We start from the raw sequence: 16,341 nt of genomic DNA, 5'->3' as shown, positions 1-16,341 counted from the left end.
ATTTTTTAAGTGCTAAAAGAAAATAACTGTCAGTTCAAAATTCTAAATACCATTTACATTTCAATTAAGAATCAAAGCTAAATGACATTCTCTGATGAAGGAAAGCTATGAGAATTTATCACTGGCAGACATATTCTACAAGAATGACTAAAGGAAATTATCTTTGTTAGTTAGCATAGGCTATTAATATACCATAGTCTGGATGGCTTAAACAATAGACATATTTTCTCACTATTCTGGAGGCTAGAGGTCTTGGAAAAAGACACCAGCCTGGTTGGTTCTGGTGAGGTTTCTCTTTCCTTCTTGTAGACAGTTGCCATATTGTTGTGTGCTCAGATGATCTCTGTGTGTGTGTGTGTGTGTATGTGTGTGTGTGTGCGTGCACACACAGAAAGAGAAAGAGACAGAGAGAGGGCGGGAGAGGCAGAGAGACAGTTTTCTAATCTGTCTTCTTATAAGCACGCTAATCCTATTGTATGAGTGCCCTACCTTTGTAACTTTATTTAACCTTAATTACCTCCTTATAGTTCTGTCTTCAAATACAGTCACATTGGTGGTTAGGATCTCAATATATAAATTTTGAGGGGACATAATTCAGTGAGAATTCACTTCAAAATTGGGTCAGAATTTATCATTGACTAAACAGAAACAAAATGATAAAAAAAGGAATTTTGAAATATCAGAAAGAAACAACAAGAAACAGCAAAAATATGGATAAGCAAGAGACTTACTCATATTTTCTTCTCCTCTTGGGTTTTCTAAGCCATGATTGACAGTTGAGGCAAAAATTATGACACTGTCTGATGTGATTCTAATTGCTTAGAATATATTAAAGACAGTTATTTTATAAATGGAAGAGGAAAAAAAGATGTGAAGAGAGGAAAGCTTTAAAGCTTCACTTTAACTGGTAAAATGTAAACATCAGTAGACCATAATAAATTTTGTACATATAATATAATTATATATATATTATATATATAATATATGTATATGTAATGTAATTATATATAATATATTATATATAATTATGTAATATACATTATATATTATATAATATAATGTCTTGAGGAATCACTGAAAATGCTATAACAAGAGATATATAAAAATTATTGTACATACATCAAAATGAAATTCTAAAAATATTGTCACATTGCTCATAATAAGGCAGGAAAAAAGAAAACAGGAACCAGGACAAAGAGAAAAGAGAAGGAGCAAAATAAGACTTAGATGGTAGACTTAAATGCCAACATGTTAATAATTACATTAAAAGTAAATAATCTAAATACGCACATTAAAAGGCAAAGATTTATAGGGTGGATTAAAAATATGTGACTGAGCTATATGCTATAAAAACTCACTTCAAATATAATATAGATAAATTAAAAATAAAAGGATGGAAAAGATATGCCATGCAAATATTATTTTAAAAAGGCAGGAGTGGCTAGATTATTGTAAAATTAAGGAGACTTCAGAACAAAGAAAATTACCAGAGACAAAGAAGTACATTACATAATGATAAAAGGTATACAAGTCAAACAATAGAAGTACAAGATATGTGAAACAAAAGCTGATATAATTAAAAAGATGGGAGAAAAAGACAAAGACCATAGTTTTGTTGGAGATTTCAGCACCTTTCTATCAACAATTGATAGACTATTTAGACAGAAAAATTAGCAAAGATGTAGAAGAACTTAACACCAACAGCTGTAAGTATCTAATCAACATTTAAGGAACATTTTACTCTTTAAAGAGCAAAATAAACATTTCTTCTAAGTACCCATGGAAAATATACCAAGATAGATCATATCTTGGGCTATAAAGCAGACCTAGACAAATTTTTTGAAAATTGAAATCATACAAGGAGTGTTCTGTAATCACAATGGAATCAAACTGGAAACCAGTATCAGAAAGTTAATAGGAAGATCTCCAAACACTTTGAAATGAAATAATGCATTTCTTTTTTTTTTTTTGAGACGGAGTCTCGCTCTGTCGCCCAGGCGTGCAATGGCGTGATCTCGGCTCACTGCAAGCTCCACCTCCCAGGTTCACACCACTCTCCTGCCTCAGCCTCCCTAGTAACTGGAACTGCAGGCGCCTACATAATCCCTGGGTTAAAGAGGAAGTTTCAAGGAAAATAAAAAGGACATTCAATGAATTATAAATGAATATATAAACATATAAAGTTTTTCAGGACACAGCAAAATTAGTTCCAAGAGGGTTTTTTTTTTTTCCCCTTTTTTTTTTTTTTTTTTTAAGACCATGTCACTCTTTCACCCAGACTGGAGTGCAGTGGCATGATCACAGCTCACTGCAGCCTCACTGCTCAGGTCTCAAGGGTTCCTCCTGCCTCAGTCCCTCAAGAAGCTTGGACTAGAGCTGCATGCCACCATGTGCAGCTAATGAAAAAGTATTTTGTAGAGACAGGGTGTCACTGTAGTGTCTAGGTTGGTCTCAAATTTCTGGCCTCAAGTGATCCTCCCATTTTGGTCTCCTAACATGCTAGGTTTACAGGCATAAGCCAACACACCCGACCCCAAAAGGAAATTTCTAGTACTAAATATATACATTAGAAAATAAGTTCCAAATTAATCATCTAATCTCTGACTTCAAGAATCTAAGAACAAAATAAATCCAAAGCGAGCAGAAGGAAGAAAATATTAAAGATAATAGTTTAAATCAATGAATTTGAAAACAGAAAAGCAATAAAAAACCAAAATAAGCAAAGAACTAGCTCCTTGAAAAATAAGTAAAATTTAAAAAGCATCAAAATTGACTGAAAAAGAGGTCACAAGTTGCCAATATTGGGAGTGATACTGCTACAGCCATTACAGAGCTCAAAAGGATAATAAGAAAATACTATCAACTCCCCAAACATGTTTGTTAACTTTGATAAAAATTGGCTAGTTTTTCAAAAAGCACAAAATATGACAACTCACCCAATATGTAGTAGATAATTTGAATAGCCCTATACTTGTTAATAAAATTAAATTATAGCTAAGTCAAATTTGAAAAACTACTAAAAAGAAATCTCCAGGCGCAGATGGTTACCTATATAATTGTACTAAATCTTTAAATAGCTAACACCAATTTTATGTAATCTCTTCCAGAAAAAATAAGTATACAGTTCCCAGTTCTTTTTATGATGTTTATATTACCCTGATACCAAAAACTAAGAAACAAAAAAGAAAATTACCGATCAATGTCTCTCAGAAATATAGGCATGTAATAAACTTTATTAAAATATTATTAAATAGAATTCAGTAATGTAGAAAAAATATACATCATGATCACATGGGATTTATTCCAGTGATTTGAGGCTACTTCAATATTTGACAGCCAGTGTAATCCACTGTGTTAACACTCACAAGGAGAAAAAAATCACAAGTTCATATTCATTAATACAGCCAAAGCATTTGATAAAATGCAACACCCACTGATAATAACTTTCAGAAATATAACAATAGAGGGACTCTACCCTTGCTAAAGAATATCTACAAATAGCTTATATATAACATCATACTTAATGGTAAAATACTATATTTTTTACATCTAAGATTAGAAACTGACAAGGATGTTCACTTTCACCACCAGTATCCCACATAGTGCTGGAAAATCTAGCTGATACAGTAAAATGAGCAAAGTAAATAATAGGCATGCAGACAGGAAAAGAAGAAATAAAATGGTCCTTATTTGCAAATCACATGATGGTCTATATGGAAAATCCCAAGTGATCTTCCGCTGCCCCATAAAAGAGACCAAAAACTCATAGAACTAATAAATGAGTTCAAAGTCACAGAATTAAAAAAGACGGAAATCAATTATATTTCTGCATATTAGCAATAAACACATGGATTAAAAATACAGTGCCATTACAAAGGCTCAGAAAACAAAATGAAATAGGTGTAAATTGAACAAAACATCTATAGGACTTATATGCTAAAAACAATAAAACACTGATGAAAGAAATCAGTGACTATCTAAACAAATGGAGAGACATAATCTGCTTAATGGATTCATAGGCTCGTGTGTTTGTGGACTGGAAAGCTCAACATAGTGAAGATGTCAGTTCTCCCCATATTGATATACAGTTTAAACACAATTTCTACCAAAATCCCGATAATATTTCTTTTAGGTTCAGGGGAACATGTGCAGGTTTGTTATATAGGTAAATTGAATGTCACAAGGCTTGGCATAGAGATTATTTCATCACCTAGGTAATAAGCATAGTACCTGATAGGTAGTTCTTTAATCCCCACCCTCCTTTCTTCCTCCACATCAATATTAATCCCAGCCCTTCTTCCACAAACACTGATTCGGCAGCAATTCACAGGTTAATTTCCTTTGTGAGTAATCCAAAACTAATTAAAGCGCTCCTGCACCTTGAGGGAATGTGAAACCAGAGTTACCAAAGCTGGTAGGGATATTTGGGACACCCTTGCACTGGAGACCGTGACCCCACTGTAGCACCATACAATCAGGAATAGACACTTTAGCTCCCAGATTGATCTTAGGGAAGCAAGGTGTTTGTTCAAGTGTCCAGCACCCCAACTTTTTTGAGTGGGTTCCACAGAGAACCAACTTATGTCTTCCCAGTCTTGGAGCTCTGACAGGTTCTATGCAGTCTATCCAGCTGGGGGAGAAAGGAGGGAGTGGCTTCAGATGGTAGACACCATTAATCCCACCCCCAACTTCTCAGCATAGAGCAAAGGGCAAAAATAAAATCTCAGCTCTCAGCTTCCATATGGAGAGAGAAAGAGTTCATCCATGTTCCCAGTACCCAAGAGTCACCAGGGATTGCCAAAAATAATAGCATCGCCCAGCTAATATTAAAGCTCTGCTGAGGCCGGCACAATCAAGTTGCCTTGGGAAGAATGGAGGTTGGTGGCTTGAGCTGATAGATGCTGTAGCTTCTCCCTGGCTCAGCACAGAGTGAGCAGACAATTACCACAGCTGCCTTCCCTCCCTGTGGAGGAAAGAGTGGGTAGAGGCTCCCAGAATCTCTGGTTAGGGTTGTTTATCAGGGTCTTCTTCAGAATGAGGTCAGTCTGTAAGACTGGAACAGTTGCCTGCTGTGTCTAATGGACAGACACCAACACAGAGTCAAGTAAATCGAAGAACTAGGCAAATGATACTCAAACAACAACAAAAAAGAAGGAACAGGGAACAAGATACATCTCCAGAAACTAATGCTAATGAAATGTAGTTATATAATTTACCTGACATAGAATTAATTTAATTAATAATAAAGATGCCCACTGAGATTGAGAGAACAATGCATTAATAAAGTGAAAATTTCAATAAAGAGATATAAAATACAAAAGAGTTCCAACAGAAATCATGGAGTTGAAGAATATAATAACTGAATGGAAAAAGTCACTAGAGTAGTTCAACCACAGACTATTTCAAACAGAATAAAGCCTCAGCAAATGCAAAGACAGATAGTTGGATATTATTTAGTCAGAGGAAGAAAAGTAAAACAATGAAACATAGTGAAACAATTTTTAAAGATTTAAAGAACATCATCTAAATGCATGCATTATGAAAGTCCTCAGAAAAAAAAAGAGGAGAAAGATCAGAAAGCATATTCAAAGTAGTGGCTGAAAACTTCTCAAATCTGAGGAAGGAAATGATTATCTATACCCACGGCTATAAGAAGACCCTAAATAGATGGAACCAAAAAACTCCACAGAGACACATAACAATCAGATTGTAAGAAGTCAAAAACAGAATTTTGAAAGCAGCGAGAAAAAAAGGAAATTTTTATGAATAAGAGAATCTCCATATATACAAAATCAATCCAAAATGGCTACATACTAGGGTAGTACACATATAATATTTTTGAAATAGTAAAATGTATAACAACGGAGAACAGATTAGTGATTTTCATGAGTTACACAATGGCAGAGGGAATGTGGTTATGAAGAGGCACCATGAGAAATCATTGTAGTAAAGAAAATATTTGGTAACTTAATTGTGCCAATGTCATATTGTGGTTATGATATTGAACTACAGTTCTTCAAGATGTTATTATTACAGGAATATGGACAAAGGGTACACGGGGTGTTTCTATTATTATTTTCAACTGCATGTCAATGTATAATTTTTTAAAAATAAGTTTAGTTTTAAACAGTCATTGTAACTTATGGTAATATGTGGTTGTCTAAGTCCATTTCGTACTGTTATAACAAAATACCTGTGACTTGATAATTTACAGAAACCAGAAATTTTTTTCTCACATTTCTGGAGGCTGGAAAGTCCAAGATCAAGCCATAGGCTTGATATGATGAGAGACTTCTTGCTGTGACTTTTCATGGCAGAAGGAGAAGGGCAGAAAAGGGGGACAGATGCTGTTCTTCATATGGCAAAATAGCAAAAGAGGCAGAATGGACTTTCACAAGGCCTTTCCATAGCAGCATTAATTAATTCATGAGGGCAGACCTGTTCTGACCTAAATACCTTCTATGAAGCTCCATCTCTCAATTTTGTTGCATTGGAGGCTAAGTTTCAATGTATATCTTTAGAGGGAAAAAAAAAACATTCAAACCAAAGCAATGGTTAAAATATAATAATTAAAAATAAATCAGAATGCTATGAGCACAGAGCCACATATGTTTGTTCAGGACTCAATACTCAGTTTTTAGTAGAATGCTTATATAAGTTGTCAAATTAGTATTTGAGTATAATGAACAAATACACGAATCTACAAGACATCCTGAAACAACCGATGACCTATTTCATGTGTCTATTTGCTTGGTCCTGCATTTCTCCTATTTCATCATGTTGCATATGTGCCCAGTGTCCTCACATTTTTTAGATGATAATAATATGTTATTTTACATTGCTTCTTTTATTAAAAATATGATATATCTCAGGTAACAACCATCTAGATTCTAAAATGTATGCTGCTAGATGGCAGACATTTTGCATTTTATTTACTGCTATATCATCTGGTATCTAGAAAATGGTGCATTCTAGGAGTATAATGCATTTGTTACATTCATTATATTTACTGAGTATAAAGAATTTATCAATGTGTGGATTAATTATTGAACACTCCTCTTGTTGCACATCTGCGTGATTTTTATTTCATTCCTCCATTTTCTACTTTTGTGTTCTTTGTTAAAGAGCAAGATCAGTGACGTATGTGGTCACGAAGCTTCCATATTTATGGAGTATAATGATGAATAAACATAAAACCAAAAATACCATAGTAAGTGCTTTGATGTACACAATGCCTATAATACAAGACATGTAACTGGGATTTTGAAGTCAGATGAGTTGTTTAAAGGAAATGACATTTGTAGCCAAAGAAAATGGAAGGATGGTTTTTGTGGAGGGGCCCAGCATAAACTGTGCACCTGTTTAGCCAATAAAATGCATATGTTAAATTAAAACCATGTAATTATAATGATTATGTCTATTAAATTTGGAAGACATATTCAGACTTTGTATTAGTCTGTTCTCATACTGCTATAAAGACATATCCAAGACTGCGTAATTTATAAAGAACAGACGTTTAACTTACTCAAAGTTCTGCATGACTTGGGAGGGAGGCTTTAGGAAACTCACAATCATAGCAGAAAGTGAGAGAGAAACAAAGTCACATCTGACATGGAGGCAGGCAAGAGAAAGTGTGAACAAGTGAAGAGGGATGAGCCCCTTATAACATCATTGAATCACATGAGAACTCACTATCATGAGAACAGCATGGGGGAAACCATTCCCCTCATCCAATCACCTCTCACCAGGTCCTGCCCTTGATGCATGAGGATTGTGGGGATTACAACTTGAGATGAGAATTTGGTGGGGACACAGAGCCAAACCATATCATTCCATCCCTGGCCCTTCCCAAATCTCATGTCCTCACATTTGAAAGCCAATTGTGCCTCCCCAAGAGTCCCCAAAAGTCTTAAGTCATTTCAGCATTAACTCAAAAGTCCACAGTCCAAAGTCTCATCTGAGTCAACGCAAGTCCCTTCCACCTATGAGCCTGTAAAATAAAAAACAAATTGGTTACTTCCAAGACACAGTGGGGTACAGGCATTGGCTAAATGTTCCTATTCCAAATGGGAGAGGCCAAAACAAAGGGATTATAGGGCTCATGATAGTCTGAAACCAGGCATGGCAGTAATTAAATCTTTTTTTTTTTTTTTGAAGGAAAATTGGTATTTTAATTATTTTTATGTACAGAAAACTCAACAGTGTACATTTAACCCAGCTTAGTGGCAGGTTCTTTAGCCTTTGCCTTTTCGAGCTTGGCGATACGAGCCACAGACTTGGGACCCAGGACATTGCCGCCCCAGTGACAGCGGATCTCATCGTATCTGTCGTTGTAATTGGTCCTGATAGCTTCCACCAGCTTAGCCAAAGCGCCTTTGTCTTCCAAGTTCACCTGTGTGAAGGCGACAGTGGTGCAGGTCTTCCTGTGGACTAGCCGGCCCAGTCTGGCTTTCCCCTTGATAATGCAGTAAGGGACCCCCATTTTACGACACAGGGCAGGCAAGAAGACAACCAGCTCGATGGGATCCACGTCATGTGCAGTCACCACCAGCTGAGCCTTCTTGTTCTCCACCAAGGTGGTGACGGTGTTAACTTCTGCTCGAAGGACAGGTGGTCTCTTAGTGGGGACATCCCCTTTGCCAGCAGCTTTCTTCTCGGCCCGGGCCAACAGCCTCTGCTTCTTCTCTTGCTTTGTCTCTGGTCTGTACTTGTGGGCCAGCTTAAGCAGCTGAGTAGCTGTTTGGCGGTCCAGGGCCTGGGTGAACTGGTTAATAGCAGGAGGCACTTTCAGCCGCTTACAGAGGATGGCTCTCTGCCGCTGCAACCTGATACAGCGAGGCCATTTCACAAAGCGGGTGAGGTCTCTTTTGGGCTGGATGTCCTGTCCAATGCCAAAATTCTTAGGTCTTTTCTCAAACAGGGGATTCACCACTTTCTTGGCCTCCTGCTTTTTCACGACAGCAGGGGCCGGAGCCACCTTCTTTCCCTTGGCCTTCTTTCCTTTCGGCATCTTGGGCGGCGGGAGGAGAGAGCAGTAATTAAATCTTAAAGCTTAAATTGATCTCCTTGACTTCATGTCTCACATCCAGGTCATGCTGATGCAAGAGGCGGGTTCCCATGGTATTAGATAGCTCTGCCCCTATGGCTTTGCAGGGCACAGTCGCCCTCCCACCAAGCTGCTTTCATGGGCTGTCATGGAATGTCTATGGCTTTCCAAGCTCACAATGCAAGCTGTTGGTGGATCTACCATTCTGGGGTCAGGAGGGAGGTGGCCCTCTTCTCACAGCTCTACTAGGCAGTGCTGCAGTGAGAACTCTGTGTGGTATCTCCAACCCCACATTTCCCTTATCCACTGTCCTAGCAGAGATTCTCCATGAGGGCTCCACTCCTGCAGAAAATTGCCTGGACATCCAGGCGTTTCCATACATCCTTAAATTTAGGCAGAGGTTCCCAAACCTCAATTCTTGTCATTTGTTTACCTGCAGGCCCAACACCACATGAAAGCTTCTGAGGTTTGGGGCTTGCACCCTCTGAAGCAATGGCCTGAGTTCTACATTCCCCCTTTTTAGTCATGGCTGGAGCTGGTGTGGCAATGGCTGGGACACAGAGAGCCAAGTTCCAAGACTGCGCAGAGTGGCAGTGAGGCTCTGGGCCTGCTCCCAAGAAACAATTTTTCCCTCCTAGGCCTCCAGGCCTATGATGGGAGGGGCTGCTGTGATGTTCTCTGGTATGCCCTGGAGAGATTTTTTTCATGGTCTTGGCTATCAACTTTTGGTTCCTGGTTACTTAGCGCAAATTTTTGCAACCAGCTTGAATTTCTTCCCAGAAAATAGGTTTTGCTTTTCTGCTGCATGGTCAGGTTGCACAATTGCCAAACTTGTATGCTTTACTTTCTCTTTAAACATAAGTTCCAATTTCAGACAATCTTTCTCAAGTTCAGAGTTCCACAGATCTCTAGGGCAGCAGTAAACTACTGACAGTCTCTTTGCTAAAGCATAGCAAGGGTCACCTTTGCTGCAGTTTCCAAGGAGTTCCTCATTTCCATCTGAGGCAACCTCAGCCTAGACTTCATTGTCCATATCACTATCAACATTTTGGTCAAAACCATTCAACAAGTATCTAGGAAGTTCTAAACTCTCCCACAAGTTCTTGTCTTCTTCTGAGCCCTCCAAACTGTTCCAACCTCTACCTGTTACCCAGTTCCAAAGTCGCTTCCACATTTTCAGGTATCTTTATAGCAGCACCCCCGCTCTACCAGTACCAATTTATGGCGTAAGTCTCTTCTCACACTGCTATAAAGACCTACCTGAGACTGGGTGGTTAATAAAGGAAATAGATTTAACTTACTCACAGTTCCAAATGGCTGGGGAGGCCTCAGGAAACATACCATCATGGCAGAAAGAAGCAAGACGTTTCTTACATGGCAGCAGGTGACAGTGAGAACAAACAAGCAAAGGGGAAGATCCCTTTATAAAACCATCACATCTCACGTGAACTATCTTGCTATCATGAGAACAGCATGAGGAAAGCTGCCCCCATAATCCAGTCACCTCTCACCAGGTCCGGCCCTGGGAATTACAATTTGAGATGAGATTTGGGTGGGCACATATAACCAAACCATATCATACCTCTTAAATACTTTTGAAGTATCAGAAGTTCCCAGGAATGTAGACTGTAAAGACCTGGAAATATGGCCTTAATTATTACTTATTAGTTAATCCAATGGTGTAATAACTATTTTTATTCAAATGAAGGTTTATGTCTTAATTTAAAAAGTGTGTAGCTTGACTGATTTTTTTCAACATTTATTTTTGGGATAAAATTTACTATTAAATGTGATAAAGATTTGACATGAAATTGGAGGTGCACATTATATAGTCTTTCCTGGGAAAAATTTATGAATGTTATATTTATGTACACTTGAATATATAAAATGTTATATTTATGCACACTTGAATATATAAAAGTCTATAATTACCTTGAGCTTATTTCTGGATAAATTTGCTCAGTTAATCCAAAGTACCTGAGATTTTATTTTAGAAGCAATTATTTTATTGTTTTGATCACTCTCCCCTATTTTTGCCTTCTTTTATAGTTAATCAAGTCCTTGGTTCCAGTTAATTCCTTGGCAAATTTTATAAACTGAAATTTTTCTTCGCTTTGAAGCCAAAAGTAGTGAAAAACTCATATAAAACATTTGATTAGCTGAGGTTTGCAATAATTACACTAACAACAAGCATACCTTAGCACCTAGAGTATTAAGAACAATTTTAAGGTAGCAAAAGTCTAATTTATGAATAAAAATGAGCAGAATCCAATAAATGCTACATCTTCTAGATAGTAATATTTTCCACGGAAATTCTATTTCAGAAAATCTATGATACCACTAATACATATTAGAAAGATATAACCATTTTACAATTAGTATTTTTATAATATAGAAAATTGTTCTCCGTACTTTCTATAGTCACATAATGGTGTGTTACTGATGACAATAAATAGCACTTTTGCTACTTTCCAAGGATGTTTTCTGTACAAATTGTAAGAAAAGAAGCCCCCAAAAAAAAGAAAAATAAAGGAATTTGATCCATGTACTGTCACGATGTGTGGAAATGTAATAGAATCCTATAAATATTTTATCTCAAAGTATTTTCTAATTTTCCTTATGTCTTCTTTGACCCATTGACTAGGAGCATGTTGTTTAATTTCTACATATTTGTAAATTCCCAAAATTCCTTTTGTTTTCCCTTTATAATTTAATTCCTTTGGTGTTGAAGAATATATTTTGTATGTTTTCAACCTTTTTAATTTTTTGTGGTTTTAATGAAGTAATATACAATTTATCTTAGAGAATATTACCTTTGTACTTTAGAAGACTGTGGATTCTTCTGTTGTGTATAGAGTGTTCCATAAAAATCTGTTAGCTCTAGTTGGCTTATAGGTTTGTTAAATCTTCTCCTTTAATTCCCTGTTGAAATTCTTCTTAGTTTATTTTTATTCATTATTGCAGCTGAGGCTATAGAAGTGTCCCATTATTCTTGTTGACGTGGCTATGTCTCCCTGTAGTATTGTCAATTTTGGCTCCATGTATTTTGGGACTCTGTTGTTAGATGCATATATGTTTATAATTGTTATGTCTTCCTGAAGGATTGACCCTTTTATCATTATAAAACATAGTTCTCTTTTTTCTAATAATATTTTTCTTGAAGTCTATTTTGCTTGATATTAGTATCACCATTTCAGTTGTCTTTTGAGTGCTATTTTTATGATATAATTTTTCCATCTTTTTAACTTTCCACCTACCTATTTTTGAATCTTGAGTGTATTTCTTACAGACAAGATATAGTTGGATCATATTTCTAATTCATTCTGCCAATCTCTGCCAATTGGAGTGTTTAGTATACTTTTGTTTAATGCAATATAGATACGGTTGGATTTATATCTGCCATATATGTATATATATACACGTATATATATATACACACATATATATATATGTAGGTGACTATTTTGGATTTATTTGGTGCCTGTTGGATTTATCATATATATATGCAGTTGCCTATTTTCAGGCCTCAAAAATCACATATACGATTTTGGCCTGGAGCTGGACTCCTTATGTTCATGTGGATTTGACTTGTTGACTAGTTTCCTTTCATTTGGTTCTGAAGGACTTGCTTCAGTATTTCATGTAGTACAGGTCTATTAGTGATGTATTTCTTCTTTAATTAATTTATTTTTTTGGTCTTGGGATATATATATGTATATAAATATATATTTAAACATATATATATATAATGTTTTTTGTTTCTTCATTACTCAATTACTGCCTTGTTTGTGTTAACTATATATTTGTATTGCACTATTTTAATTCATTTTGTTACTTTTGTTATATTATTTTGCATTATTTTCTTAATGGTTGTCCTGGGCGTAAAATTTACATCTTAACTAAGACAATGTATTTTAAATTATTGTCAATTTTAATGTCAACAATGTATTTAAAATTAATGCATACCAACTTCCAGTGGTATACAAAAATTTTACTCTAATATAGCTTTGTTCCCTTACAATTCTTCTTGCTATAGTTTTCATATGAATTACACCTTTATACATTAAGGCCAATGAACACATATTCATGATTATTGCTTTATGCATTCACCTTTTAAATCAGGGAAAGTGTTAGAAACAAAAAAATACATTTATTACATCTGTTATATTTATCGATGTAGTTACTTTTACTAGTGCTCCTTTTTTTTTTTTTTTTTTTTTTTCTTTTGAGACGGGGTCTCATTCTGTCACCCAGGCTGAAGTGCAATGGTGCAATCTCAGCTCACTGCAACCTCCACCTCCCAGGTTCAAGCAATTCTCCTGCCTCAGCCTCCTGAGCAGCTGAGACTACAGATGCACACTACCACGCCCGACTAATTTTTGTATTTTTATTAGAGATGAGGTTTCACCATATTGGCCAGGCTGGTCTTGAACTCTTGACCTCATGATCCACCTGCCTCGGCCTCTCAAGGTGCTAGGATTACAGGCATGAACCACTGCACAAGCTAGTGCTCTTTATTCTTTTGAAGAAAGTTGAGCTGCTGGGTGTTCATGCTAATTAAGACAATAAACTAAACTACAAATAATAATTGAGCTGTTTTTCACTTACTGTGATAGTATCAGTAAGAAGCTAAATAGCAAAGAGTGCTGGAGTGCTGGCTCCCTCAATGTTCCCATTTCCCCCATGGAATGGCAGTGTGTGAGGATCAAATGTAGCAATACATGTGGAGAAAATATGTAACTGCCAAGAGATACTTGAACAAGGGACTTCTGTCATTTTATGACCTGGGGCTAGGGAAAGTGGAAGGGTAAGGGCTCAAATTCAAGGAGTCGTAATTACTGAGTCAGAGTGGAAAAATCTTTGAGGACCCCTTATAAAAATATAGAGGTGCTTGAGGAATGTCTCAGCTGAGGCTTCCCAATAAGGAGACTTCCCAATAGAGGTCCTTTGGCTATGAATAAAAATGTACATAAGAGCATGACCAGCCAGAGGGGCCTGAGTTCTTGGCTGCAACTTTCACCAGAGACTTCAGTGCATTGTCTGTATGTCAAGTTTGGTGTAGGGAGAGTAGATTTCCCCGTGAGGCCTGCCAGGTAAAGCCTTTTCAGGTGCCTATTTCCAGGCCTGAAAAAATGTTCACGTGGATTTGAATTAGTCTAACTTCTTTTCATTTGATTCTGAAGGAGTTCCTTCAGTATTTATTGCAGTGTAGGTCTGTTAGTGACAAATTTCCTTTTATTTTTATTTTTTATTTTTTTTGGCCTGGGGATATCTTAATCTCTCCTCAACTTTTGAAGGTTAGTTTTGCTGGATATTCAATTCTTGGTTGACATTCTTTTGCTTTAAGCACTTTGAATATGTTGTTTTACTGCCTTATAACCTCCATGATTTCTATTGAAAGTAACCTGTTAATTTTAATGAGATTCCTTTGTATCTTATAAGACTCTTTTTTTCTTGCTGCTTTCAATACCCTTTGTTTTCAGCTTTTGTCAGTCTGATTATAATGTGTCTACACTTGGATCTCTTTGAGTTAATCCTACTTGGAAGTTGTTGATCTTCTTGGATGTGTAAATTAGTGTTTTCTAAATCAAAGTTTGAAAGTTTTTGCCTGTATTTTTTCAATTTTTTTCTATCTATTTCTACTTATGCTTTCCTCCTGAAACTCCAATCCCAGAGATCTTATAATTTTTTTTCTGTTCCTCAGACAGGATAATCTCAATGGACATGTTTTCAAGGTTATTGGTTCTCCTTTTGATAACTTATATGTGCTGTAAAGCCCCTGTTGTTAAAAAAAAATAAGAAATATTTGTCAACTTCAGAATTTCTATTGATTCTTTTTAAAAAATAATTTCTCTCTCTTTATTGATATTGGATGAGGAATTTTTCTAACCTTATTTTCATTCTTTCCACAAGATTTTCTTTAGTTATTTGGGCACATTTGGAATAGCTACTGTATGTGTCTAATAAATCCAACATCTGGGCTTCCTCAGGAAAAGTTTCTATTGACTGCTTTTTTTCTCATGTATGATAATACATTCCTGTTTCTTTGGATGTCTTATAATTACTTGTTAAAAACTGGATATTTAAAATTATATCATGTGTTAGCTTTGGTAATCAGATCTCCTCCTGTCCCTAGTTTTGTTTTTGTTGTTGCTATTTGTTTGTTTCATGTTTTTCATGAAATAATTCTCTAAAGTCTGTATTGTTGGTCATGTGCAATCACTGAAGTCACTGCTCATTTAACTTAGTGATCAGCTAATGATTCATTTCCTTGGAGTTTTTGAGCCAACTAGTCCCCTAAACTCTCCTGAGGGGCTCTGTTTGTGTGTTGGGCATGTCTTTAATGCTCTGAGAGTTTACATTTGTGCTTCAGCCATTACTTCCTATTTGGATAAAGTATCAAAATTAAGTAGAAATGAGAGGTTAGAACTTTCTCAGTTCTTTTCTGAGTGTTGTACAGCCCTGTACATGTATATGGTCTTCAGCTTCCCAAGAATGTAACAGAGCTTTTCACAGTTCAGTGGACATATTGTCTCCAAGTTTTCTTGTTAAGTTTTTTGGCCAGACTCTTGTTTACCCCAAATGATATTAACACCTCAGGCAGCTGAAATAATATATAATTGCCTGTGAAATTTGATAAATGACCTGGTGAAGGGATTTTCCTCGTCAATAAGCTCTGACTTACTTCATGTAAAGATGAGCCCCCTATGAATGGTGCCAGGCAGGTCAAAAAATAACAATTCTCTCAAGATCTGGTTTTTGAAGCTCCAAACCCATTCTTCCTTCAGTGGCTGTTAGACTGCTGATTCTTACAGCTACCATGGTTGGAGTGCAGTGGCCGGATCTCAGCTCACTGCAAGCTCCGCCTCCCGGGTTCACGCCGTTCTCCTGCCTCAGCCTCCCGAGTAGCTGGGACTACAGGCGCCCGCCATCTCGCCCGGCTAGTTTTTTTTGTATTTTTTAGTAGAGACGGGGTTTCACCGTGTTCGCCAGGATGGTCTTGATCTCCTGACCTCGTGATCCACCCGTCTCGGCCTCCCAAAGTGCTGGGATTACAGGCTTGAGCCACCGCGCCCGGCACAGCTACCATGGTTGTAAGGCTGCTGGTTTTCAAGGCTGTCGCCAAGGTACAGAGGAGCAGGGGTGGAAATAGGGGAAATTAGAAATACCACAAACCTCACTCTTCTTACTGAGATTTGTTTTTGTTTTTTTTTTCCATCTACTAATTATTGCAAGTCTTTGGTTAATTTCCAGAGTTATAAAAATGTTGATTTTGAACAATTCTAGTGTTCTCT

The 16,341-nt window shown here is 36.6% G+C and overlaps 1 long non-coding RNA gene and 1 pseudogene across 2 annotated transcripts in view; one reads left to right on the top strand and one right to left on the bottom strand.

Annotated features, from left to right (window-relative positions):
* The window catches only part of LOC110742781, a 64,181-nt gene extending 56,212 nt beyond the window's left edge, over nucleotides 1-7,969 (top strand). The window contains exon 6 of the long non-coding RNA XR_002520846.2: nucleotides 7,126-7,969. This is a non-coding gene — a long non-coding RNA (uncharacterized LOC110742781). The remainder of the gene's footprint in view (nucleotides 1-7,125) is intronic.
* A 197-nt stretch (nucleotides 7,970-8,166) lies between these two features.
* On the bottom strand, nucleotides 8,167-9,028 carry LOC100999894 (annotated as a pseudogene). Its single transcript, XR_644556.4, has one exon. The product of XR_644556.4 is annotated as a 60S ribosomal protein L7a pseudogene (transcript).
* Between the last annotated feature and the right edge of the window lie 7,313 nt (nucleotides 9,029-16,341).

Source organism: Papio anubis, chromosome 4, assembly GCF_008728515.1.
Source record: "Papio anubis isolate 15944 chromosome 4, Panubis1.0, whole genome shotgun sequence".
Classification (NCBI taxonomy): Eukaryota; Metazoa; Chordata; class Mammalia; order Primates; family Cercopithecidae; genus Papio; species Papio anubis.
This window is presented reverse-complemented; position numbering and strand designations above follow the sequence as displayed.